Raw genomic sequence first — 24193 nt, forward strand, 5'->3', positions numbered from 1 at the left:
AAAACCCATCCAGACCCCCTCCATTCTGTGGGGCTAACAGGCTGTGGTTGAAGGGGCTTGCCAGAAAGTCAGGAGAATGGGAAGCGATTCAGGGCAGTGCACCCGGGAAGGCACTCAGTAGTCAAGCGTCTGCCCTTTGGCCATGAAGGCCAGGCCAGGCCAGAGAAGAGCCTTGTGTGGGTCCTGATTTTTGTGAAAACAAGTCTCTGTGCAGACAAAGCCCTTGTGACTGTTGGCCTGAGTCTGACAGCTGCCAGGCCTGTTAAAATGACAGAGGGATTCAGAAGAGAAACGGGCAGCTTGGAACACGAAGGAATGTGTTCTGCTTGGCGCGTGGTCAGCTGTCAGTTAATAGAACTGTGCTGTGAGGTAGAAAAGCAGGCCACAAAGGGTCTTTCAGGAGATGTTTATAATGTGGAGTTAGTCCGACCCTCACTGTGCGGGCTGCACAGGCTGCACGATGGAACAGTGGCTTCTTCGTAACAGATTGTGCGGTAGGGAAAAATGTGGCGATGGGACTTGCTGGTTAAGTTTGTAACAAAGTGAGTATGTGATAAACCTTTAAAAAATCAGTTAAGTTTAGGGGCGCCTGGGTGGCTCAGTGGGTTAAGCCACTGCCTTCGGCTCAGGTCATGATCTCAGGGTCCTGGGATCGAGCCCCACATCGGGCTCTCTGCTCAGCGGGGAGCCTGCTTCCCCCCCTCTCTCTGCCTGCCTCTCTGCCTACTTGTGATCTCTCTCTCTGTCAAATAAATAAATAAAAATCTTTAAAAAAAAAAAATGTTTAAAAAATCAGTTAAGTTTAAAAAAAAATCAGATTAGTTTTACAATTTGCTATTGTAGTCCTTGTGCTGGATTTAAAGTAATACCTTCCAGCATATTCCTCAGGTCAAAGCCAGCCTGCCTCCTATTTCTGTAAATAAAGTTTTTTTTTTTTTTTTAACACAGGTGCATCCATTGGTTGTTATTGTCTGTGTCCACTTTCTGGGACAGCAGCAGAGCTGAGTTGTTGGAACATATACCGTGTGGCCCACCAAGCCCAAAATATTTACCATCTGTCCCCAGACAGAAAACGGGTGCTGACCTCTGTTCTAGAAGGTTGCCGCTCAAAGCAGCATCTGTGATTCATTGGCACATTAACATTTGAGAAGCGCTGGCCGAGGGCAGGGGCTCTTCACCTGGGGCCCCCGTGATCGAGCTCCGTGAAGTTAGAGGAACACTCTGCTTGTGTACATGTGTGCTTTTCTGCACCTCTGCCCTCTCAGACACAGAGGAGTCTGTACCCTTTAATCCCTTTCTCAGGACGTTTGTAGCTCCTGAGAGTGAAGAATTGTTAGTCTGGAAGAGGGGGACCTTGACTCAGAACTCGTGGATTCACGTTTGACATGATGATTACAAAGATCTTGCTTCTCTATGCCCAGAAAAGTCAGACCAACTCATGCTTATTTATTTATCTCTTCTTAAGTAAAGAATATAAGATTTGCAGCCCAGCCCAGCTGTGGGATTTGACATTTTGTAACTATTATTAATGGATAAGGGACTGTTTCATGGATATTGGTTCCTTGAGCCTTAATAGCTAGTGTCATATCACATTGTGATTCTGGAGATATTTATTACATACCTTTCCCGTTTGGAAAAATGAAAGCTCTGAGGTCCAAAATTATAGGCCTTTGTAGTAACTTTTTATGGGTACCCACTAGAAATCACTGCTAGTTAGCCTGACGATGTTATTAAACATCCATCATGTATGCAACCCTGTAGAAACTTCCAAAAAGCAGAAGATGGACTGTGCAGTGGGTTGGGACTGACTTCTGATCGCCTTTCCCATGAATGGCTGTTTCAAGGACTCTGTGACAGTCTTTCTCACCCCAGATTGGGCTCCTAGAGCAGGTGGCAGGGACCAGAAGATTTATATGTCCTCTCTAGGTTACCTGGATGGACACATTTCTGGGGATGGAAGCTGAGCAGAGCAGTAGAGAAGGAATAACAATGGTGCTTTTAGAAAAAAGAAATGGTGATATCAGAGGCAGAGAAAGGGAAGAAGCTCAGAAATGTATGACTAGCTGAGGAGCCCTGACTTTGGGACCAAAACATCACCCCCACAGACCTAAAAAGGTACCCATCACTTGGTATACCACCTATTTAATCCATTAGAAATTAACTTAGGGAAAGACAAACTATCACCATGAAGAATGTAATTTTTTTTTTTTTTTTTTTTTTTTGGTGCTGTTTTTTAGTGGGAAAATTCTCCTCTGGGACAAACAGATTCCTGGGGTTCTGGGAGCTGGGATGGATTGTGCACAGGGCAGGGCTTTTGGGATCCTTGGAACCCATGTTCTGTGAAAGTCCATCTAGGAGGCCAAGAAGTTAGATGTGAACACGCAGGATAGTGTGACAAGGAGAAAGTCCAAGGATGACACAATCAGGTAGAATTAGAAGCTCCCAGACCAGAGTGTGAGGCTTTGGAAGAGAAGAGGGAGCTGTGAGTGACAGGATAGGACCCCAGCTTTGTAAGCATAGCTCCTTGGGTTGTGGGCTATTAAGAAAAGACAGACCAGTCCATTTGCAGGATCCTAGCCGATTTAACTGATACTGAGGCTTATCTGCTACATGGGAGCAAGATGCTGGCCATCTCCAGGGGAGCTCAGCTCCTAGCCATGTGCACTGACAGGTCCTGGGAGCAGTGATTAAGTGACAGCCATGAGTATATTTCTGGTTTCTAAGATCCTGGTTTCTTTCTGTCTTTGTTTTTGTTTTCCTTCAAGTAATCTCTACACCCAATGTGGGGCTCAAACTCACAACCCCACGATCAAGAATTGCATGCTCTACTGACCAAGCCAGCCAGCCAGGCACCCCACTACGATCTCGATTTCTAGATGCCATTCTGCAAGTGAAGGGAATGGGCTCCTGGGAGAAGTGGCTGTTTCTGGGCCTGGGACAGGGGAAGGATGAGATGAGCCTAAAACATCTTTCTGTGTCACAAAGTAAGGAAGTGCTCCAAGAATGATGGGGACATAGGAAGGAGCCCCCAGTAGCCAAACCTAGGGTACTTACAGCATCAAAATAAATACAGCGGTAATGGGTCTTAACTCATTGAATCGTATAAACTCAATGAGCCCATACTAGTATGAATAAAATAAATAAGGAAAAGAGGACATTCACCTAGAATATCGGCTAATTCTATCTACTTTCTGTCTAGAATATCAGCTAATAAGTGTAGAAGGAAGGGTAGAATTAACCATCACCATCCGGCAACCATCATTTGAAAGCGTGCTAAAGTGGGTGGATGCACATTTCTGAAGGAGTAAGATTTATAAAGCCTCAACGTACCTCTCTACAAAATACTTGTAAAATATAAAAGGAAGGGGATTAAGGAGTAACTTAACAGTGGAGAAATGTGGGAGACACAAGTATCAAGTTAATATCACATAATCACCTGCTAGAATTACTTCTGTAATCTCTCTCGTCTCCCCACCAAATACAGTGTGTAAACCAAGTCTGTTCATGAGAAAACAACAGACAAATTCAAACTGAAGGGTATTCTACAAAGTAACCCCTGATAATCTTTAAACTGTCAAGGTTATAATAAAGTCAAGAGAAGACTGAGGAACTGTTCCAGATTGAAGAAGAGTAAAGAATCAGGACAGGTAAATACAACATGTGACCCTGGGTTCTGTCCCTTTGCATTGTCAGGATATTTGGTGCAATTTTCTGATTTTAATCGTTGTACAGCTCTTACGTAGTAAATAACCTTGAGTGCACAACAGTAATGGGACCTCTGGTCTGCAACTTAAATGTTTTGGGGAAGGGGGAATTATTTGGGGTTTTTTGGCAACAAGATGGGGTCCTGTGAGTAATCATTACATTTGGTGAAGCTGTGGAATAGAAGAACATGGCAAAGGTCAGCCGGGACTGCTGATAGGTGAGGAAGGTTGAGAATAAATCTGCAGCCTGTGTTGGTCTTAGCAGAGAAGCAGGTACCAGTAGGGACAGGAAGGACGAAGGAACAGATGGGAAGTATAGGCGTTTTAGGATGAAGGAGCATCAACCTACAAAGGGCAGGTATCCCCCAGGAGGGAGGAAGTGGGAGGCAAGGAGGTGAGTCATGGGAGAAGGATAGGTAGGACTTGGATCTGGATGGGGAGGGGGAAGCAAGGACCTTGAGTGTAGCTTTGGACAGCAGACGTGCATCTGTCTATGGGCTGTCCTTTACCGGACCCTTTGCTGCCGTCCTAGTAAATGGCGGCTCTTCCACCTCTCCCAAGCCACGGGAATGTTAGTGCTATCTAGGAAGCTTGTGACATATTTGTAGGTGCTTTGGGGCCAAGTTGGGTGGGCAGGGGTGGCAGGAGAGGTGGTTGGCCAGGGACTGAAGAAGGATTACAACAGTTTACTCTAGAAATAGAGGTTGGTTTAAGCTCACACTGAGGTACGTTTAATTTGATCTTGGTTCTCTAAGATTCATTTCTGCGAATACTAATGAAAATGAATCTTCATTTTGGCTTCATTTGGCTTCAAGTACTGCGATGTAAGGATCATTCCTCTGCCTTCGGTGATAGGGCTGAACTTTTTAATCCTTTTTGTGATTGCTTCTCTGGTCCCTTGAACATGCCAAGTGAATGAAAAGTTAGGAGTCTGAAATTGAACATGTAAGGATGGTTCATGTTTCATGTTAATTTAATTCATCAAAAATATGAGTGCCTAGCATGTGCTTCAATGCTGTGGTTCGCAAAGAGAAAGAACACGTTATTTCCCGCTCTAGAGCAGCCAGATCTGGGGGGTGGGTGGGAATTGTGAGTGAACAGGTAGTTATCTTGAGGCATGGGGAGGGGTCTCATAGGGGCGGACAAAGAGCTGAGGAACTGGGTGGAGGGAGCCTCCAGCTCTGTTAAGGGCTGTGGAGGGAAGCCTTGGAGTCAGGAGGGACAGTGTGTGTGTGTTTCTTGAAAGGCCCAGAGGCAAGGAACCAGGAGTTGGAGGGTGTCCTGGAGCCTAGGGGAGGGGGTGGGGGTGGGGAGTGCAGCCCGTGTGATTAATGGGGATGGGATTGAAGGACCGTGTGTGCCATTTTCTTGCAAAGTCTGAAGGAAAGGGTACATTTGGGTGCTGTGAGCCAGGAACTCTGCTAGACACTTGGCCTGGCGAAGAAGCAAATGAATCAAAAGCACAAGGCGTGCCTGGCTGGCTCCGTTGTGGAGCAGACGACTCCTGATCTCAGGTTGTGTGTTCGAGTCCCACACTGGCTGTAGAGATTACTTAACAACAAACTCTTAAAAACAAAAGAGAGAGAGAGAGAAGAAGAAGAAGGGATGCCTGAGTAGCTCAGTGGATTAAGCCACTGCCTTTGTCTTAGGTCATGGTCCTGGGATCAAGTCCCACATCGGACTCCTTGCTCAGCGGGGAGCCTGCTTCTCTCTCTGCCTCTGCCTGCCACTCTGCCTACTTGTACTCTCTCTGACAAGTAAATAAACAAAATCTTAAAAAAAAAATGAAGAAAAGCAGAAAGTGAGTATATTCGTTTGCTTGGGGTAACAGAGTAGCACGGACTGGGTGGCTTAAGCAACCGAAGTTTACTTTCTCACCATTCTGGCGGCTAGAGGTCTCAGATCTTGGTGTCGGCAAGGTTGGTTTCTTCGTAGGTCTGTCTCCTTGGCTTGTAGATGGCCACCTTCTCCCTGTGTCTTCATGTGCTCTTCGGGAAACCTGTCTGTGCCCTAATTTCCCCTCCTCATAAGGATGTAGTCATACTGAATTAGGGCCACGCTAGTGACCTCATTTAAACTTAATCGCCTCTTTGAAGGCCCTGTCTTTAAATACAGTCACATTCTGAGGGACTGGGGTTAGGACCTCAGTGTATGAGTTACGGGGTTGGGGAGGAGCACAGTTCAGCCCCTAATAATCAGGAAGCTTTGTTTTCGTAGACCCTCACACGTTTTTGAGGGGTGATTAGCAGCTTTTCAGGAAGTGTAAGAGGCTTGCTTTGGCTGCATTTAGCTTTCTCTCACCTGAAGTCTCAGAAACAGAAGGAATAACTCAACAGGTGGAATGGAGATGAATTTTACACTTCACTTCGTTTGCGGGCATCATGACGCCTTACTCCCAGAATACTTCCCGCATGTATCTCTCAAGAACAGGGACATTCTCCCTCAGAATCCCATCATCACACCCAAGAAATTCACCATTAATTCAGTAATAGTACCTAATACACAGTCCATATTTTAAAATGTCTTTTATCACTGTAGAGAGCCTCTCCCACACACCCAGTCATGGATCCCAACGTGGTTGATGCATCTTCTTAGTCTTATAATCTAGGACCGTCTCCTTGCTTTTGATTTCCTCTCCGTGACATTGCCGGCTTTGAGGAGCTCATAATAGTCCTCCACATCTTGTTCCTTGTGATTAAATTCAAGATGAACCCGTTGGCATGGCACCTCACAGGCAAAATCGTGTTCTTCCGTACGCCATTGTGGGAAGCATGTGACATCAGCCTGTGCCATTATTGGGAGGTGCTGAGTTGGAGCTTTGGTTAAGGTGACGCCTGCCAGATCTTGCCATCGTAGAGACGATTTTTGTCTTCACCATTTAATAAGCAACCTGTGAGCTGATCTCCGAGGGAGTAAATACACTATGCTGTCTTCCAGCAACCTTTCACCCAGGGATTTTGGCATTTATGGATGATCTTCAGCTAAGTCAGACACTACACTGGAGGTGGCAAAATGGTGGTTTAAAAAATTTAATCTCTTGTTTTTCATATATATGCTGGGAGTCGTCATTAAAAAAGAACTCTCGGGACGCCTGGGTGGCTCAGTTGGTTGAGTGGCTGCCTTTGGCTCGGGTCATGATCCCAGTGTCCTGGGATGGAGTCCCACATTGGGCTCCTTGCTCGGCGGGGAGCCTGCTTCTCCCTCTGCCTCTGCCTGCCATTCTGCCTACCTGTGTGCACTCTCTCTCTCTCTCTGGCAAATAAATAAAATCTTCAAAAAAAATAAAAATAAAATAAAAAAGAACTCTCTCCCCCTCCTCCTTCCCCTCATTCTTCTCGTCCTTCTGCATCCCGCCCCCCCCCCGATTATGTTGGTATGTTATGGTGGTTATGTTGTCCAGCTGAGCTCAGTTCAGTTGTTTCTGTGTATATATTTAATTTTAGGATTTGATTTTGTTCATCCTTTTTTGATTTAATTCAGTTTTTGAATAAGTGCAATGTATACATGACTCAAAGTCGCAGCTGTCTAAAAGATGCAGTGAGAGAGCCCTTGGCCTCATCATGCCCTTCCTCTCCATTCCCACCCACTCCCTCACTTGTGACCATTGTGACATGAATTGGTTTGTTCTCTCTTTTCGTGAAAATAAACAAATTTATCTTCTTATTCCCCTTCTTTCTTCCACCTTGCCCCCCCGCCTTAGTATCACCAGGCTATCATTGCAAAGCAGTTCATAGCATCTTCCTCATTCTTCTGTTTGCCATGTTCCATACTACTCCGCGTGGCTAGAAACCAATGAGCTTCTGTGAATGGAAATTTAAATTTAAATTTCTTTTTTTCCCAGCATCTGGCTGTTGCAAATAATGGTGAAATGAATTGCCTTGTGAATATTTTGTCTAGGGGGTATATTTTCAGAGTGAATACTTAGAAGTGGAATTACCAGGTGGACAGGAAAATCACATGTAGGTTTATTAAATAACGACTCCTCCCCCTCCGGCTGTCGTGTTCTCCCAAGAGCAGTGTGTAAGGGAGCCTGCTGTGGGGTAGATGCCCATTCTGGTTAGAGTGAGGAATTGGCAGTGGATGGCGGACCTCACTGGACATGACAATCATCCAGGGAGGTTTTTGCAGGTGTTTATGTCAGGACCCCACTCCCAGGCACTGGCTTCAGTGGACATGACGAGGCATGGATTCAAAGTATTTTGTAGAAATTTTAGTTTAGGGATGCCTGGGTGGCTCAGTCGTTAAGCCTCTGCCTTTTGCTCGGGTCATGATCGCAGAGTCCCCATATTGGGCTCCCTGCTTGGCAGGAAGCCTGCTTCTCTGTCTCCCACTCCCCTGCTTGTGTTCTCTCTCTTGTTGTGTCTCTCTGTCAAGTATTAAGTAAAATCTTAAAAAAAAAAAAAAAAGTACCAGTTTAACATCTGAGTTTATTTTCCTACCCAGTAACTCCTTCCTTTAACATACCATTCTAGGAAGAGGTAAATGCAAGCATACGATTAATGTGTGAATCTTACCCTGTTCATGATTTCTGAATTGCCCGCAATCCTGGTAACCGTATGTCCTTAAATTTTCAGAAATGGCTCAATTTCAGTTAGTTTTCAGTCTACAAGCATTTGTGGATCCCTTCCTGGACGGCAGTCAGATTCCTGTCCTCAGTGCGGAGGCCATTCTGCACTGTATTCATGCTGGGGGGTAGGGGGAGATGCCGGTAAACAGGAATCCATCCAACCCCTTGGTTGGTCAAACACAGGGGGTGTGTAGGTTCCTGCCCTGAGGGAACCCTTTCCAATGGAGGAGATGCAAGTAAACAGAATATGAGAGTGTAAGTGTAGCACCTTACCCAGCTAGAAGGGTAAGAGATGGTTTCTTAGAGTTGCTGCTGGACATGACGTTTCCAGACCAAAAAGGGGAACTGCCGCTAAGCCAAGAAGGATGTGTGTGTAGAAGTTTAGAGGCTCTGAGAGGCATGTTGCTGTTATAGAAGTGCGAGTGACCCCAAGTGGCTAGATGGTGGAGTTCAAGCCAGGGCATGACAAGTACTTGACTAAGTAACCAAGGGGTCCCATCATTTGCTCTAGTGTTTGGCGAGAGTAATTCACTGGAGGGCTGATGGCAGGAATGATGACTTTATTTGTGGAATAAAGAAGGTGTGCATTGGCGTCTTGGAGTTGTAGTGCCCGTGTATTTGATATTTTATCTTGTGGATGGTTTTTTTTCAATGCAAATGGCAATCTGGGTTATGAAAGTAGCCATCATGGGGAACCCTGGGTGATGTATTTATTGCCCCATCCTGGCCTGATGGACAGAAAGAAAAATCTCTTCAAATTGTTGTCATGATGTTTCTGTCTCTTTATCTGCTTGTTATAATCCAGCTTCAGGGATAGATGGCATTTAAAAAATGCAGAGTCCCTTTGGCCTTGAAAGCCCTAGAATGCTTCCCATCAGCTAAAGAAAAACACACCGATGAGACTAACAGAGGGCCCTCGTGTTCACTGATGTTAGCTCTAGAATCACTTCCTCAGGAAATTGTATTTGTGTGTGAGTCTGTGGTTCTGTGGTCTCATTGATATTCCATTGACGGGAACACGGAGGGATTGCGACAGTCCGAGGGAAGGACAGCAGTGGAACTGAAGTGTGGCTGCGGAGGAGGGTGGGGGGTGGGGTGGGATCTGCCCTGTCCATCACCTTAGGTTGGAATTTATGTGAGGCTTTGCCACCTCTTTCCTCCTTTCAGTGTAGGTTAAATTCAACCTTGTTTTATTTTAAGTTGCTCAGTAACTTGACAGCATTAGAGAGTTATTTTCTGAAATAGACTGGCTGTCTCAATAAACCAATGTAATCTGATTCCCATGACCTACATCAGCTGACGGTTTGTGAGACATTTATTTTCATTTAAATCTGTATTTGTTGTTTTACTCCTATTATTGCTGCATCTCTGCATTTTAAATTCAAAAGTAGAATTGGGTTAATACAAGAAAATATTAACTTACTGCTTTAGATATATTTTGTGACTCTTCTGAGAAAGGGAAGTTACGAGAATTTTTTTCACAAAGGATAGGAAAGCTGAAACTCAATAAGTTAATTGAAAGATTAAATAGGCTTACTTTACAGTTGTTGTTGTTGTTGTTTTTCCCCTCTAAGGGTACTTGGTGAGAGTAGGGGGAGAGCGTGATGTCCAAAACTGCTTAATTTTTTTATTCTTGAAGCTTAAATACTTTGTGTGTGGTCTTGGATATAAAAATCAGGATAATCCATAACCTCACATTTCAGTTTGGGCCTCCGTGTGAAGTTGAATATTCTTATTATGGAAATAATACGACAGTGAGAGGAAGACAGGCTCTCTCATCTGGGTGTTATTATAGACGAGCGCCTACTGTATACCGTCTACTGGACTTGGCAGGCTTTATTAATCTGTAAAGATGTATCTGTTTGGGGGGGTGGAGCTGAATGAGCCACAAAGGGAGAGGTGGTGAATCTGAGCATTTCTTCCCATTTAGTTGGTAACCAGAGCCAGGGTTTAGAGAGAGGAATTTACATGGCAAAAGATAGCTTTGAGCCTTATTTGACAATGGGGTGTCCTAATAAACTGCTCTAGCCTGGCACCACAGAACCTCTTACAAATATTTTACACTGTGCTTTTTTAGAGATGAGAAGAATTTGAACACTGCTAAGGTTTAATCTCTGTGAATTTAGACATTTGTGGTTCATAGTCTCTTCTCTCTTTTTTTTTTTTTCCTGGAGGACCCAGTAATGAAAATATCCATTTCTTTGTTGTCTAATAATTGACTTGGTGAAATATAATGTCATATAAATTATTTGGTAATGCTAGTTCCGCAGTGGTTATCTAAGTTTTGCGTGGAAGTCAGAACTTGAGCAGTTAGAAAACTTAAAGATTCAGAGCATATTGGCCATCTCCGTAACCTCCAGACACTGTGCTGCCTTTCAGTAAGCAGCCTTCCTCAGAAATCTGACCTCCATTTGGTTGTCTGAACCAGAACCATGGGGGGTCTTTTCCTCCCCTGTCACGTTACCAGTCTGTTACAGTCACTAACCCAGGAGCCGCACGCAAGAGCCTGGGCACTGTAGTGGCCAACCGCTCCATCCCGGGGAACCCAAGTGGGCCAGACCAATCAAAACGTAGCTTCTGGCTGGGTTGGCCAACACTGTTGCCAAACAAACTTGGATAAAGTTGTAAGAGAAGCTGGTACCTCAATAAAGGGGAGTTGGAAAAGAGAAAGGGAGGAATTTATTTTGGGTGCCGGAAGCTGGGGGAGTTGACAAGCTTGAGCCTTAACACCTGATCTCTATGCACTCAAGATGGACACTAGAATTTTATTTATTTTTTTAAAAGATTTGTATTTATCTGAGAGAGAGAGAGCATGCACATATGTAAGCAAGTGTGAGTTGGGTGAGGGGTGGAAGGGGGGAGAAGCAGATTCCCTGCTGAGCAGGGAGCCCCATGGGGACACAAAAGGACAAATATAGGGTTCCACTTATATGAGGCACCTAGAATAGGCAAATTCCTTGAGAAACAAAAGCAGAAGGGAGGTTACCAGGGACTGTGGGGAGTTACATTCTTGAGGAGTACCAGGTGTCAGGGAGGAAGAAATTCCTCTGCCCTTCGAGGTCCTTCTGGCTGGCCTGAAAATCAAATTGACAAGAGACAGATGAACAGAGAAAATCAAATGTAGTTTCATACATACAGGGAATCCACACAGACATGAAATCCCAAAGACAGTGAGGCACCATGGGGCTTCTGTGAGCTAAGGAGAGGGGTAGGGTCTGCTGACACCGAGGGGAGAAGGCCCATTAGTGGGGAGGTGAGAGGAGATGTCTTTAAAGCAAAGGTGGCCCTGTTACGCAGATTCATTTCATAGGTAAAGAGAAATCTCCGTGAATACCTCTTCCTGGTACAGGCAGGCAGCGGAAGGGAGGCGAAGAGCTTTTCCTGAAACTGCTGGGTTTGGATTGCTTTTAACTCAAAATAATCTTCACGTCAGAGTGGCCCCCCTTGGGGCAGCCCGCTCTTGGCCCTACAGGAGTTCCTGTTGGGTATGAAGACGTTGTTTCTGGAAGTAGGGATGATGCTTACCCGACATTAGCAGTGTGCTTCATGCCACTGAATTGTGGACTTTAAAATGGTTAAAAAGGAAAAAAAAGATCATGTGGTTATGATTGTGATACTGCTCCCCAGTGAAGTCTTCAGCAGCCCAGCCACGCACAGGACAAAATCCAAACCCTGAGATCTGGGGGAGGGGCCTGCCCTTCTGTTCCGGAGCTTCCCCCCAAATCAGAACTGCTGCTTCTGCCTGCTGCTGGGGGCTGGGCCTTCCTCAGTGCCCCTCGCAGAGGAGTTGCAAGGAGGAGGGGGAAGGGCTCTACTCTGTCTTGCTTTCTTTCCTTCCCCCTCTGCTCTTTCCTCCTCCCTCTTTCCTTCCTCATTCTCTTCTCCTTCCTTCCTCACTCGCTGACTTACTTGCCCTCCGTGGGGGGTGGGGGGTGGGCATGTTTTGCCCCCTGCTCCTACTGCCACCTAGTGACCTGACCTCTCCCAGCTGGCAGGGACAGCTATTGGGTTCCTTGGAACCTCAGTGCGAGGACCAGGAAAGTGCCATTTTGGCTTTGGGGACTTCCTCCTGCCTTGCTTTAGAACCCTGGAGCCAAGGCTACATTTGAACCCCCACCTGTTTCTTTGTCTGCCTTTCCGCTGAGCTCAGAGCACAGAGGGAGGACTGTGCTTAATTGATGGATTCGTTAATGCTGCTCAGACCCCACTGCCTTCCCTTTCCTTCCTCATCAGGTAGTGATAATACCAGGAAGAGCCGGCCGGGGGTCAGGCACCGTTCTGAGAGTTTGACGTGTGTTCTAAGTCATTGAAGTCTGCCCAGCCTTTGAAGTAGGTGCTGACAGACATAACGTGAGTACTGCTGTAGGCCGTGGGTTCAGAGCCCTGCCCGTAACCACTGGTCCTGCACAGTCTGTGCCTTTACTTACGCTGTGGCCTCATCCTTGAGGTTAAAGTGCCACCTTTCCTGAAAAATCTTGCCAGGCTTCCCTAGGCAGACCAGGTGTCTCTTCTTCCATTGCTGTCTGATAGCCTGCATTAAGCCCAGACCACATCACGAGGTTATCTTTGCAAGGAAGGGCCCATCTTTTTCTCTTTGGATCCCCCAAACCCAGGATTGCCTTGTACTCTGTCCGTATTTGAATGAATGCATTCAGAGTACTCTTTGTTACTCTGTGGTCTTCTCTGGGAGTATGAATGTAAAGTTGGTTAAATACCTTATTCCCCAGAATATGGTCCTAGGTCATCTGAAAGTACACTCAGAATATTGCCACTTGAGGCGCCTGGCTGGCTCAGTGGGTTGGGGCCTCTGCCTTCAGCTCAGGTCGTGATCTCAGGGTCCTGGGATTGAGCCCCACATCGGGCTTTCTGCTCAGCGGGGAGCCTGCTTTCTCCTCTCTCTCTGCCTGCCTCTCTGCCTACTTGTGATCTCTGTCTGTCAAATAAATAAATAAAATCTTTAAAAAAAAAAAAAAAAGAATATTGCCACTTGCCTTAAACCTGTACTTACAGACAAGCTACAGATTCAAAGCTAGATCGGAGCCAGAGACAGAGAGGGAGGATGGACTGGATGTGGCACAAAGGGACCTTGTGGGGTGATGGAAATAGCTTGATTGGCATTGTGGTTACACAGCTGTGTGTATTGTCAAAACTTATTGAACTCTGTTTAAAGTATGTGCATTTTGTTGTCAAATATTCTGAGTTGACTTATAAACAAACATAAGAAAGCAAAGGAGAAGTCTTTCGGATTTCTTGTGAGGTTAGGAAAGATGGACTCATAGTTGATGGCTTGTGGTTGTACCACCGTTCCATTTGTGTGTGGGGGGGGGTTGCTTTTTTTCTTCTTGCCCTGCCTAAATGGAAAGTCAAGTCTCATTGAGTTACTGCAGCTGGATGTCAGAAAAAGCAGCAGAAGTGTAACAAGCAGACTGACAGCTGACTCCCTGCACACACCCCCACCCCACCCCACGGCGCTTCCTGGGTTTAGTTTAGTACTGGTGCCTTTAGGGAGCTTAGCAACTTCAGTTTGAGACTTAACTTATGCCATGAATCATCGAAATTGATGCTAGGTAGAGAGATTGCAGCAATAAATACTCCCTGCTCAAAGAAAATAATCTTACGACTAGCTTCCGAATAGATTTATTTAAAGAGATATCTATAAAACCCACCAGGTTTTTAATGTGATGTTCTTTTCAGATGTTTAATTTAGAATGTTTTCCAGGTAATCTGAGGAAATCTTAAGAAATGTATGTATTTTTTAAATGTGTAAAAGTAGGTGAGTCTTAATATTTAGATTTTTTTTTTTTCAACTTAGCCAAGGGGTGCCTCGGTGGCTCAGTTGGTTAAGCGTCTGACTCTCAGTGGCGGCCCAGATTGTGATCTCAGGGTCATGAGATCGAGCCCCGTGTTGGGCTTGTGCTCAGTGCAGAGATTGAGGTTCTCTTTCTCCCTCTGCCCACCCCCTACCCCCCTGCTCTCTCTCTCTCAAATAAATAAATGAATCTTAAAAAAATAAATAAAGTTGAGCTAAGACTTTCCTATCCTGCCCCTCCTTCTAGCCTCAGGGTGTCTCAGATTAATGGAGTTTTCATCTTCATCCATGTTCTGTGGCACTTTGAAGGACTTCTCCATGTGTTTGGGAAATGTACCCAGTATCCTTCTTGATAAAGGTGAAGCACCATAAGATAGTAACATACAGCTGAGATTAGGGACACCTGGGTGGCTCAGTGGGTTAAAGCCTCTGCCTTCGGCTCAGGTCATGGTCCCAGGGTCCTGGGATTGAGCCCCGCATCAGGCTCTCTGCTCGGCGGGGAGTCTGCTTCCTCCTCTCTCTCTGCCTGCCTCTCTGCCTGTTTGTGATCTCTGTCTGTCAAATAAATAAGGTCTTTAAAGCTGAGATTAACCTGGCCAGATCTAAATTGGTTCAGCTACTTCCCGGCTTGACATAATTGTGGAGATGAACACAGGATTGTATCCAAAGTTGGGGCAGTCAGGCGGCATTACCACTGTGTCCCTGTGACATTCCATTAAATTAGGGGTTGTCTTTAATCTGGAGTGGTCATGATAAATTCTAGAGTTATTGCCATTTGGTCCAAGTAATAGATCCATATTTCTAAGTGGAAAGAAGTCTGGAACCCTACTTCTGTGTTCTCACGAATGGTCTTGCAGTTAGTGGGTCAGGTATGATGGTCATTGTCAATGTCTTTGCTCACCTCTCTTCCTGTTTTCTGAAAACAGTCATTTAAAAAGGTGTTGCATCTATGAAGCGGATATTCTCTTATCTCCCCAAATAACTATGAAAGTATTTTGCCTTCTGGAACTTGACAGAAAGATACCAGGTGAGATAAACTGATGTTAAAGCAAGAAGCAGATGTGGGGATGGGTGTCTCCAGAGTAATGCATTGAATTTAGGGGATTAAGGGCAGGGCTGAGGGAAAATGATAGCCATCTGGGGTCAGCACATGATAGCCTGTTGGGCAACTCCAATCCTAGGCCTGTCTTTGTAAAGACACTGTTCTTTGTCTGTTGTCTATGACTCCTTTCACACTTTGCAGAGTTGAGTGTTTGTGAATGAGCCTGTTGGACCTACAGGGCCTAAAATTCGTATCTGCCTCTTTACCGAAGAAAGTCGAGGGTCTCTGATACAGACAAAACACAATGGGAAAAAATTAAAAAACAAATTGCCTGAAGGTTTCTGTTTGTGCTGGGGTTGGTGGGGAAGGCACCTGTGTGGTTCATATTCTGGAAATGCACATGGATACATAGCAAGTCTGACTGGGGCCTTCAGCGTCCCCTGTACCCCACACATGAAGAGCAGTGGCAGTGGGGATCCACGGCAGAGAGGGGCCTTTGCCTTCCCGGGAGCTTGCTTACTTAGAGCCTCGGGGTCCTTAATGCACGACTTCAGTCTCCCCAGTGATGACCTAATGTGCTTTGCTGGCACTGGGCTGTCTTTAGACGACCTTGAGATTCCCCCCTCAAACTCAAACTCCGGCTTCTCTTGAGGCTTATAGCCCTTATAGCTCAGAGCCCACCTTGCTGTCTGGGGTGATGCCCGCATGGGTCTAACGTGGTGCTTAATCATAAAAGGAAATGTCAGTGTCCTTCCCTCTGACTTTCCTGTTCCCCGGTGTCACCGGAGCAGGAAGAACAGTGAGCCCGCTGACAGCTGGCTCTAACCTTTCGGGTTGTAACAGGCAGTGAAAGTTCTTTGCTTGGTAGTTCTGGTTGAGGCCTGTGCGTGATCGATTGAAGAAGCACCTCCTTTCAGTGCTCTGACTGGCCGCCCCCCTCCCACCCCTTGGTTCTCTTTCCATAGCTCCTCCCTCAAGTGCACGTCTAGGCTCCTTGAGGGCAAAGGCACTAGTTGGTTGTAGTGTCTCAGTGTCTTGGATAACGCTTGGCACATGATGGGTTCCCAGTAAATACTTGTTTACCTACCGAATGTTTTCCCTTAGTAGATGTCCAGCCGTTGGGGAGGCTTAGGGTGTTTGTTTTTCATTTCTTCGGCTCTACTTAGATGTCTGACTTGTCATTTCCTTTGGCTGTACTCAGAATTCTAGGATTTGGGGTAATTGATCATTTTCCCTTTGTCCTACCTGTCTATCTGTCTGTCTGATGGCATCTTTTATTATCCCTCCTCTCCAGGGAGCCTGGGGATCCCCTGACAGTCCTTTGTATCTCTTCCCTGCTTTTATGAGCACCTGCAACTTTTTCTTCACCATTACTGGTGATCAGAACAAGTGAAGGTGAAACCAAGTATCTGATTTATGCCAATATTATCCTCTGTGTGAGGTGGGCGGCTGTGCAGGTGACTTTTCAAGGGAAAGTTGGGACCACCTTCACATGGTAATGAGTTTGAGTAATAGCACTATCTTCCTTGATCTAAGAAGGTTATCGATTAGACATAAGATAGTTATGCTTTGGATTGTTGCTGCAAATCAGAGTTGTGGCTGTTTCTGTTAGCCCTTTAGCTCTACCTAAATTCATTTGTTGAACCAGAGGCACAAAGGAAGAAATTTCTAATGTAAGTTGCCTCCCATTTATTGAACTGCCCGCTCTCTCACGTAGATGTATATTCTTGTGAGATCACTAACATGATACTTACAGATGATCTGGCAGGTACCATAAGTGCAGAACAAATAGCCTGGCGGTTCCATCACTGAAAGCTAGCACTTTGTTCATGTAGTAGAACTGTGTTTGCTAGAAGGTACTTTAGGGGATCATCTCGTACAGTGTCCTCATAGGTGAGGACCCCACAGCTCGCAGGGAGGTGACTTGCTGAAGGTCACGCATTTGATTAGAGCAGAATTAGAGCTAAGATCCTCCTTTCCTGACCCCTAAGAGTAGTGATGGTTTGATAGCTATTAGAAGAAGCAAACCCACAAAAACCAGCGGTTATTGTCAGTCATGGCTACTCTGAAATTCGGCTTTAATTCCTAAAAATGTCTTGATTCCAATATACTTGGATTTTAAATATGCATTCCCAAACGGGGGGGGGGCACCAAATTTGTTTATCTTCTTTGTAACTCGACTTAAATGCTTCTGAGTAAATGAAATGCTCCTGAATAAATAACATCTCTGAAGGCCGTGGTTCAGCTTCCCCTGCTTGGTTAGTCGAATTTTCAGAGTTGGCCCCTGTCCTCTGGCCCAGTCCATCAGGACTGTGGTTGTCCCAATGGGCAGTGCTGGCAGGGCCAGTCCTCTGGTCGTGTGCAGGTCCCTGGGGCTGATCATGGCCTTCTGGCTGGCTGGTCTGCTGCCCTCTGCCTGTATAGCCACGATCTCTCTGTCTCACCGGGTCTGCCCCTGCCACCAAGGCCACTCTGCCTCTAGACCGGGTCACCGTTCCCTGCTGCATCCTCAGGTCATCCAAGACAATGGTTGAGAGTTTTCACTTTCTAGCGTCGTGACATCGTTAAATACAGCAAACCACGGATGCTCATAGGAGGAAACAATGTAAATATTAGAGTTGGGGCCGATGGAATTCTCATTTAACATTTGTCAGAGTCCTAGAATCCACTGCCTTCTCCGCTAAATCAGAGCGAGTGTAGTTAGACCAGACTCTGCGTCCATCAGGCGATTGTGTCCTGAAAGAATTGCTCTCTGCTCCAGAGGACCGGGAGTCAGCGACACTGCCAGGCCATTCCCATTCTTGCCACTTATCAGAGTGTTTGCTGAGATCCAGTATAACCAAGTGGTCTTACCAGCTGAAATGCCACAGTACATGGGATTGTAATGATTTCATTTAATCCCATTTCAAATATTTACTTTTTCTTGAAGAATGAAGTAATAAATAGCCAGCATCAGAAGGAGGAGCTATTTCCAGAGAGGAAGAAAAGCAGGACAGTGTCCAGTTTAATCTCTGCCTTCGAGATGATTCTCACCAGGACCATTGAATTGAAGGTCCTGATGGAGACCATCGGCTGGAATAGTTCAAGGTCAACCAGGGTCAACCAGATGTAGTTGCTCTCGGTCCTTGCCAGTTCTGAGGGGAGGCTTTCCAATGAAGGTCACAGCCACAGATCCAAATCAGGATGTACGGAGGGTCGCAAGAGTCAAAGCAGTGTACAACGTTCTGGATTATTTATTTCCTCCGCTTTTTTATCCTCCTATGCCTCGACTTCTAAAAGCAACTGGGACTGCGCAGACTCGGTATTGGAGGTCTGTGTTATTTTACCACCACTAAATTCATAGTGACGCTTTATCATGCCCACACCTTTTATCATGGTGTTTGAAATTATATAGTGTTTTAAAAAGGGGAACTTTTATTTTGGGGAAAATTTAGCAAGTGTTGAAGAGCATCAAACACCCACTACTCCCAAACAACAACATACACAACCCTTTAGTTTTGGCATTTCCACCCCACCCCCCAATCATGCTTCCCTGTAGTTACACAAATCTCAATCCATGTTTTAAAAAAATATTTTATTTATTTATTTGAGAGAGAGTGTGAGAGAGAGAGAGGGCGCTTAAGCAAGGGGCCAAAGGAAAAGGGGTGGGGGGAGAAAATCTCGAGCAGACTCATAACCTGAGCTGAAACCAAGAAAAGCATTTTAGGGGTGCCTGGGTGCCACCGTCGGTTGAGTGCCCGATGACTGGTCCCCATTCAGGTTTTTTGTTTGTTTTTTAAAGATTTTATTTATTTGACAGACAGAGATTACAAGTAGGCAGAGAGGCAGGCAGAGAGAGAGAGGAGGAAGCAGGCTCCCTGCTGCGCAGAGAGCTTGATGCCAGGACCCCGGGATCATGACCTGAGCCGAAGGCAGAGGCTTTAACCCACTGAGCCACGCAGGCACCCCGCCCACTCAGGTTTTGATCTCAGGGTTGTGAGGTCAAGCCCTGCATTGGGCTCCATGCTCAGTGGGGAGTCTGCTTCTATCCCTCTCTCTCTTTTCTCTAACCCCCGCTACCCCCCGCCCCACTTGCTCACTTGCCGTCAAATAATTATTTTTTTTAAGAAAGGCATTTTAAACCAAAGCATGCGTTAGTACTGCGTTTAGTGATTATTCAAGGCCTTTTATCTGTATGCTGTACTGTTGACATCATTTATGAAACTAAGGACTGTCTTAGGAAAATACGTTTGAAAATTAGTTCTCTTATAAGCCATAATTATTTTGAGAATGTCCTCCTTTAGGGGCTCTTCCTCTTCTTGTGATCTGGTTTTTGATCTTTAGATTCTTTCAAAAATAAATTGTCCCATGATGTTTCAGAATACACTTGTTTGTATGCGTTCCAAGTGCCCTTTCCTCCCAAATGTACTGAGTGTCTTACTTGACTGCCGTGTCTTGCTCTGGTAAGGAAAGAACCTCAGACTCTGGTTCCTGAGGCTCTCACCTGTGTGTGCTTCATGTATGATGCATTAGACCAGGCACTCAAGTTTCTTTCCCAGCTTACGTGGGCTTTGTTTGCATTCCCTTTCTTCTGTGGTTGACACACACCTTTCCAGGTTTTGAAGGAAGGGAAAAGGGATGATTCATCATCAGCTTTGGTCCATAGGCTCATAAATTTTCTTCTCTTTACCTAACTAATCATCATCATTACTAATTATGCTGCAGAAAATGAGCTGGAATGCAGTACAGGCTGGCGTCACACAGAGCACGTCCACGGATAGATGAGAGATGCTGTCACCAGGATGCCTTGAGTGGCTGAGCACGGAAGATAGGAACTGTTTCCCCATTCTGCTTTGGTGGTCAGCCTTTACCCTAGGGCCTAGGCTTACTTGGATAGAGTTGGAAATTGAGTAGTATAATCCAGTTTTAAAGGAGCGCAATGCCAAATAAGTGAGCATTACTTGGAACATAAATTCATGAATAAAATTGCATGTTGGTTTTGTTGAAAAATGATGGTGTGGCAGGCCTTGGGGCAGAGCCAAGGAGAACCCTTGCGTTCTTCCTCCCAAGCTGTTCAAGATGGCGGTTCTTTAGGAGCCAGGAAGAGCTCTCTGGGCAGACAGCACACAGCACTGGAAGGAGTCTGGAGTCAGGGGGGAGGGAGAGGGATGCACCAGTGCTCCTTGAGCCTTTTACCTGATTCAGCTAGAACTCTATTTTCCTCTTTAGCCGATAAAGAATCAGGCTTCCAGAGGTTCAATGACTTGCTCTAGTGTCACAGCTGGTGGTGATAGAGCAAGGATTGGACCCAAGGTTCATTGAGGCCAAAGCCCTTGTTCTTCCTCCTCCACTAAACTGATTCCCACATTTTTTATGTGAAAGTAAGGTAAAGGATATGGCAGGCAGGAAGGGTTTTTGTGTTTGTTTTGTTTTGTTAGGAAGGAAGATTGATAATTTCGTGGTCGCTGTTTCCGTACTGGTATCAAGAAGCAGTTTTTTTGTCCCAGCCCCGTGTATCTTGAAGGTGGTGGTCCTGAGTGCCGTGGTTAAAGAAAGCTGTCTCCAAATTCGTAAAATTGCAGGAATCTGTGCTTTTTCTTGTCCCCTCCCCAGTTTTGTCATTTTTGCCACCATAGCTCCAAGCAGTCCGTCCTTCCCACCCAAGCACATTCACATCTCCCTGTGGTCAGTCACCGTGGCCTTATCTCTGTCCTCGGGCTTTAATGCTAAGGACAGAGAGGAACATTTGCCAAGATTCGCCAGCAAACCCTGTGTTCTGCTTTTGTATTTTAGGAAAGAATAAATTCTGTACCTGGGGTCTGAAATGAGAAGGTTCTACCCTAACTGCTGGCTCACGGGGGATTTCCGTTCTGCTTTGCCCACTGCAGACGCCTGGCAGCTTTCCCCTGTCTGAGCTCATGTGCTCCCTTTGCCTGCACCTGTCGCGGCGGTCACGTTGGGCAGCACCGCACAGACCCTGTGGCTTGGAGCACGCCTGCCTCCTCTGCTTCTCTTCGCTCAGATTTCTCTGTTCTCCAAACAAAGTGATTCTTCGCCCTCTCAGCTACTGGCCTGCCCCTTTGCCTCACGCTACCTCCAAAGGGACTCCGGTGCTTCCATTCCAGCATCCCTGCCGACTACGTCATCCCCCTGATACTCCACTGAAGATACTCTTAAAAAAATACCAAGGACCTCCTGGTCACCAAAGCCCAAGGTTCTCTCTCCATACCCTCATGCTGCTCAGGCCTTTTTTTTCTTCTTCTTCTTCTTCTTTTTTTTTTTTTTGCGACGGATGCATGCTGGGAGATGATGGCTTTCCTTCTACCTCTGTCCCCATTCATCCTTTCCATCAGAAGGAGCTGTGTGTTCCCTGAGGGTGTCTCTCTGTTCTTTTGTCTCTGGCTGATAGCTCTTTTTGGTGGCCCTCATCTGAGTCTCCAGGTCCATGCCTGACTCTTCTCTATACTATCATCCCCACATTTTCAGCTTTTTTTCCCGACTCTTTCCTGTCTTCCTGAATAACTTGTTTCGTATCTCTTCCCAGCACCTCAACTGGAAGGTGGCCCAAGCAGAACTCACTGTCGTTCTGTCAGGATCCCTGTTTCTCTTAATGATGCCACCCTCCTCTCCAGACTTCACCTGTGCCTTCTCCCTGCCACACAGCCACATTGTGATTCACTGCCAGATCCCACTCGACTTCTCTACTACCGCTTGGCACCTCTCATCTCTTCAGCCTAATTGCCCATCTTTCCTTCAACGACTTGTTACGTCTTGTCTAATATTATAATAGCTTCCCTGCAGGTCTTTCCAATCTATCCTGAGTATGACTACCTAATGAATCATTCTTATACTCTTTTTTTTTTAAGATTTTATTTATTTATTAGAATGAGTGGGGGATGGAGATGGGAAGGAACAGTGGGAGAGAGAGAAACAGACTCCACACTGAGCAGAGAGCCCCACATGGGGCTCAGTCCCAGGTCCCTCGGATCATGACCTGAGCTGAGGGCAGATGCTTAATCCACTGAGCCACCCAGGCGCCCCCTCATTCTCATACTCCTAACCTCTCTGGTATTTTCCCATCGCCCACCAGAAAGCCGCACATCCTTGGCACTCAAGGCTGTCCACAGGGTGTGGTCTGTGCCTGGCCACACTCCCCTCTCCCCTCCCTGCAGGAATTCGCTCTCTCGGGCTGGGCCCGCGGGAGGCTGCTTGCAAGTTCTCCAAGAATCTCATTTCTGTAAAAGGTATCTGGGGGCACCTTGGGCTCAGTTGGTAGAGCCTGAGACTCTTGATCTCAGGGTTGTAAGTTTGAGCTCCACGTTGGTTGTAGACATTACTGAGAAATAAAATCATAAAAAATTAAAAGGCATCTGTTTCAAAGACCCAAACATCAAAGCTAAAACTATAAAATTCTTAGGGGGGATTTTCAAGTTACTCTCATATTAGGAAAAAAAAAAATCCTCCAGCCAGTGCCACAGGTAGAGCCTAGAAATAATTCTGCAGCTGCTCACGCTCTTTCCTTGGCTCACACTGATTTCTGAACCTGAAAATGATCTGCCCCCTGCTTTTATATGTCCAAATTCTCTCTATAATCCAGATCATCCGTTGAGCCTTCCCTGATTCCTCCTACCCCTGTCCGGCACGTTTCCCTCTGTGTTTGTATTATAGCTGTTCACATGCTAGGCTGGGCGTTTCTTACGGGCAGTGACAAGATCTTGGTTACAAGGGACAAAAACAAATTCTATAATGCTTGACACGTGGAGATGTTCAATAAGAATCTGAATGAATACATGAATGGGAAGAGAAAATCTATTCATGTTTTCTTTCTTACCTAACCAGATTGCTTAAGAGTAGGATTTGGATCAGTTTCATCTATATGCCCAGTAGTAGCTAGCATTGTGCTTTGTGCCTGATAGATGCTCCACAGATAGCTTTAATTTTTAATTTTTCAGTTTTATTGAGGTATAACTGACAAAACTGTAAGACATTGAAGGTGTGCGTGGTGGCGATTTGCTATATGGACATTGTGAAAGGACCCCCTGCCCCCCCATCTAGCTAATTAACAGCTCCATCACCCGATAATGTTTTTTCATCGAGAACATTTGAGTTCTACCCTTAACAGATTTCAGTTATTCAATAAACATTTCTTGAATTAGTGGATAGATAAGCAGTTGATTATGATATGAACTTTCTGAATGCTCTATTATTCTGTTTGACTTTCAGTAATTTAATCGAGGTGCTCTTACTACATCTAAAATGTTTCACGGTATGTTGCTGGTTTTGGTTATTGTTATTTTCACCAGTGATTATTTTTTGCTTTAAACTTTTCCTCCATTTCTAATTCTGATTTCTAACAAATCTTATCATTGGCAAGGAGTACATTCTTAATTTCACAAGGGAAGTTAGAAAAAGAAGGTTTGCTTTTTAAGAAACGTGTGCTGGAACTTTTCCCTGTTATTAGCTCCTGGCCCTGGGAGTGGGTGGGGTTCAAGGACTGGTGATTTTTTTCTACAATAGTGGTCGGGTAGTTCTTTCCAGAGCCATTGTGACTCCATCCAGAGACGGGTAATTTGGACACTTTCAATAGGAAACAGAATTAGCAGGCTTCACTGCCACACTGGAGCCTTAGGGGTTTCCTCAGACCCCAATTAAGTTGAACTAAGTCATTCTGCTTCCTCTCAGTACCAGGAGGCTTACACTGTTTTCGTTTTATGATGGGGGCTGCCTGCCAGTCTTCTTTGGCAACCTCTTGCTAGACAATACTTGGTTAGGACTGGCGAGTTAATAGTACTTGCTTGTGGTCCCGTTCCTGGGTGCGAGCCTAAATAGTATTGCAATTAAAGTAAGGGATGGAAAATACTAGGGTGCCCTGTGTGCCTTTGTGACCCCTGCTGCCTGAAGGCTCATTGCTGTGGCTGGCCATTGTTGCTGTTGTTTTGAGTTCTTATCTCTTTTGAAACCAAATGACAAGCATTACTTTATTTCAATGATTTGGTGGGGGGGGATCCCCAGATATGGTGGGGGGTCCCCAGATATGGTTGGGGGTCCCCAGATATGGAGGGCTCCCCAGATATTTGGCTGCACTGTTTTAA

At 45.7% G+C, this 24193-nt stretch overlaps 1 protein-coding gene across 4 annotated transcripts in view; it reads left to right on the top strand.

Annotated features, from left to right (window-relative positions):
- Positions 1-24193, top strand: part of RNF152 (ring finger protein 152) — a 72959-nt gene that overhangs the window by 44872 nt on the left and 3894 nt on the right. Inside the window, exon 1 of one of the 4 annotated variants that reach the window (XM_032872299.1) lies at positions 23329-23367. The exons of the other annotated variants lie outside the window; for them this stretch is intronic. The gene's annotated coding sequence lies outside the window, so the exon portion shown is untranslated. Of the gene's footprint in view, positions 1-23328; positions 23368-24193 lie in introns of those variants that run through there. 4 annotated transcript variants of the gene reach the window in all.

Source organism: Lontra canadensis, unplaced genomic scaffold (assembly GCF_010015895.1).
Source record: "Lontra canadensis isolate GAN:19392208 unplaced genomic scaffold, GSC_riverotter_1.0 scaffold44, whole genome shotgun sequence".
Lineage (NCBI taxonomy): Eukaryota > Metazoa > Chordata > Mammalia > Carnivora > Mustelidae > Lontra > Lontra canadensis.